General features: G+C 55.7%; 1 non-coding gene across 1 annotated transcript; it reads left to right on the top strand.

Moving 5' to 3' along the window:
• The first annotated feature begins 1,002 nt into the window (after window positions 1-1,002).
• Window positions 1,003-1,166, top strand: LOC120393061. Its single transcript, XR_005591890.1, has one exon. It is a non-coding gene; the product is annotated as a U1 spliceosomal RNA (small nuclear RNA).
• Window positions 1,167-3,699: the final 2,533 nt, after the last annotated feature.

Raw genomic sequence — 3,699 nt, 5'->3', positions numbered from 1 at the left:
CCCGCCCCAGGAACTGCCCCGCCCCGGCCTGTGCCAGAGCCCCGCCCCAGGAGCTGCCCTGCCCCGGTCTGTGCCAGAGCCCCGCCCCCAGGAGCTGCCCCCGGCTGTGCCAGAGCCCCACCCCAGGAGCTGCCCCCTGTCTGTGCCAGAGCCCCGCCCCAGGAGCTGCCCCCAGGCTGTGCCAGAGCCCCACCCCCCGGAGCTGCCCCACCCCCCTCTGTGCCCGAGCCCCCCCCCCAGGAGCTGCCCAAAGTCCCAACACAGGGCGTAGTTCTACTGCCTCCATGTTACCACCACCCACCCCACCCAGCAGCTCCCTTCCTGTGTCTGCAAACACACCCCGCCCCCGGGCCGGCTGCAGCGCTCGCTGGGGCTGTCTCCAGTGGCTGAAGTTGCCTCCATCTCTGCTTCACCTGGGGGCGGGGGGAGAGACAAAGAGAGGAGATGGTCCCAGGGTGTGAAAGCAGAATTAGGGGGCAGGGAAAGAAGGACTGTTTGGAAAGGTGGGTTTTTTGCGAGGGGAGGGGAGGTCAGTCCTGTATTGGACCAACTGCCGGTGGGGGGAGAGAGCGAGAGAGAGAGAAGCGACACGCAAGCTGCGCTCTTTCCCCAGCAGCAGGTGGGCCACGTCGTCTCTCTGATGGCCTGGCTTCCCGGGACGGGACCCGGCTACCACTACAGGGCAGGCAAGAGCGGCGGCCTGGGCGGGCAGGGGGAGGGGCCCGAGCGGAGGGGCGGAGCCGCGTGAGCAGGTATGCAGATCTGTGTGCGAGCAGAGCATCGTGGGAGCGGACGCAGGCTGCCAGGCAGGGCCCGACTTTGGCACCGGGAGCTCAGCGTGGAGAAGGGAGGGGCTCTGGGGGATGCGTCGGGGCAGCTGTCGGCAGTGGGGGCCGGTGTGGGCGAGGCCGGCGGTGGGGGGGGGGGGGGCGCGGCGGTCCGCCCCGTGTGTTATAAGTGTGGGGCGAGCGAGGGCGGGCGGCGGCCGGGCAGCAGGAACTCATACTTACCTGGCAGGGGAAATACCATGATCACAAAGGTGGTTTTCCCAGAATGAGGCTCATCCATTGCACTGTGGGTGTGCTGACCCCTGCGATTTCCCCAAATGCGGGAAACTCAACTGCATAATTTGTGGTAGTGGGGGACTGCGTTCGCGCTCTCCCCTGGCGATTGGTTTGAACAACAGACAATCGACAGTGGGCTGTTTAGGCTTAGTGCATTGCAAAGCAGATTCTCAGGAAAGCAATTGTTATTCTGGGCCTTGGGGAGTGCTCTTTTCCACAGGCCCTGTACTTCTAGGTATCTTTGTCACATGGTCCTCCTTGTAAGCAAAGCTCAGCTCTGAAACTTGGGTCTCTCTGCGTTCTTGGCTTTCCCTGGTCTTTTGCAGCTGATCTGCTCTCTAGTCTGTTTTTGGGGGGCTTGGACTGGTGCCTTCCTTGGCTTTAAGGGGAGCTACCTGTCTGCCTGCTCTGCTTCTTTCCCTGCTTGTAGCTTCTTGCCCGGCCCTTCTTCTCGGGCTCTTCCTCCTTTGACGGGAGGACGCCCTGTCCAAAACGCCTGTCCCACCTGGACTCCTCGTCCAACAGACAGCCTCGCCCCCTGCCCTGGGGCCGCGTTGGCTTTCGCTGTCTGTTCCTGTCTCTTGGTGGCCACCCTGTCTGTGCTACGGAGACTAGGCTGTCACAACCCCATGCTGGAGGAGGGCTTTCCGTCGCTTGAGGCCCACCCACCGCCTCCCCAAATGCCCTTTAGCTACGCTGCGGGTTAGGGCGGCGTGGCCGTGTCGCCCAGCAGCGGGTTTTCCCTTTTGCACACCTCTGACGGACGGAGCTGTTTTGACTTAACTGTTCAGCATGCACCGACCCTCGGTCCTGGGCTGCACGGGGAACGTAAATCGGCGCGGCTACATCAGTCCGCGCCTTGGTCGGAAGAATTCTTCCGTCGACCTAGCTCCCGCCTTTCGGGGAGGTGGATGGCCGGCACCAACGAGGAAAACCCTCTCCAGGACCCTTCTCCGGGAACAGTGCCCTTCCGTTTGGGGAGATTATGCTGCTTTAAAAAAGAGAAAGTGTTTAACTGCCTTTCTCTGAGACAAGGTTGACTTTGTATTGCTTCCCTCGTGGCTCCTTATAGCAGTTGTGTTCTGAAATCTTTAGGGTTTGACTTCATTTATGATGAAATCTTGCTGTAACTTTATTCTAATTTTCAGTTAGTAACTAGACCTGAGCTGTTTGGTGTGTTAGTGGAGGATTGTTTAAAAACCTGGGATTCCACTTTCGGCTGCCTTTCCATTCCATTTCCTCTGAAAGCCACCGAAAGCCTCCACTTCCCACATAACTCTCTCAAACCTGCAGTCATCAGGCATACAGAAGATGCTTACAGTTTCATACGAGTCCAGTTCCTTGCTGTTTCCTGTCTAACCACTGCACACATATGGTATCCCCTCCCTACCCGGAGCTGCTTCCTGGCTTTTGCGCTCAGGACAGGAAAACAAGAATGGAGAGGTAAGCTGTGCAGGGAACTCTTCCTCAGCTCGCACTCCACCCCCCAAGGGCCTTTCGAGGTCTTCTACGGACTTCAGGTTTCATTTGATTTCCAAGGTTTATGGGCTCATTAATTAGCCATCTCTCCTAATGCAGGGATCCCACGGGTCAGACCAAAGATTGATGGCCCAAAAGAGCTAAGAAACAGAAATAAAGGTGAGCGCTAGGCGTTACATTCAGATGAGCATCCAGAATCTGAGTGTGCCCTGGCATGTTCAACGCTGCCGAAAAGAAGGAGCTCGTCAGGTCCCTCTGCTAGCACCCAAATCTGGTGGCTAGTCAGTCTGCTGGGAAATAAGGAAAAGGAAATGAATAAAGGAGTCAGGCAATAACAAGGAAATGAAGAGGTTTGTCGAACGGGTTCTGTCTGATTTACCATCTTCCCAGCTACCCGTCCAAGTTAAAGACCTCGCCCAGTATCCTGTCTGCTGACAGCGGCCAATGCCAGGTGCCCCAGAGGGAATGAACAGAACAGGGAATCATCAAGTGCTCCATCCCCTGTCGCCCATGCCCCGCTTCTGGCAAACAGGGATACCTAGCTAGGGATACCGCTGGCAAAGCGCCATAGATGGACCTATCCTCCATGAATTTATCTGGTGCTTTTTTGAACCCTGTTATAGTCTTGGCCTTCACGACATCCTCTGGCAAAGAGTTCCACAGGTTGACTGTGTGGTGCGTGAAGCAAGACTTCCTTTTGTTTGTTTTAAAGCTGCTGCCTATTAATTTGATTTGGTGACCCCTAGTTCGTGTGTTATGAGAAGGAGTAAATAACTCTTCCTTATTTACTTGCTCCATGCCGGTCATGGTTTTATAGACCTCCCTCGTATCCCCCTTTAGTCGTCTCGTTTCCAAGATGAAAAGTCCCAATCTTATGAATCTCTTCTTAGATGGAAGCTGGTCCATATCCCCTCATCATCTTTGTTGTCCGTTTCTGACTCTTTCCCATTCCCATATATCTTTTTTGAGGTTGGGGCGACCGCATCAGCACGCAGTATTCAAGATGTGGGCGTACCATGGATTGATATTGAGGCGATATGATAGTTTCTGTCTTATTACCTGTCCCTTTCTTAATTATTCCCAACGCTCCGCTGCACATTGAGTGGATTTTTTCAGAGAACTATCCACAACGACTTCCAGATCTCTTTCTCGAGTG

The sequence above is a fragment of the Mauremys reevesii genome, unplaced genomic scaffold (genome assembly GCF_016161935.1).
Source record: "Mauremys reevesii isolate NIE-2019 unplaced genomic scaffold, ASM1616193v1 Contig141, whole genome shotgun sequence".
Taxonomy (NCBI): Eukaryota; Metazoa; Chordata; order Testudines; family Geoemydidae; genus Mauremys; species Mauremys reevesii.
This window is presented reverse-complemented; position numbering and strand designations above follow the sequence as displayed.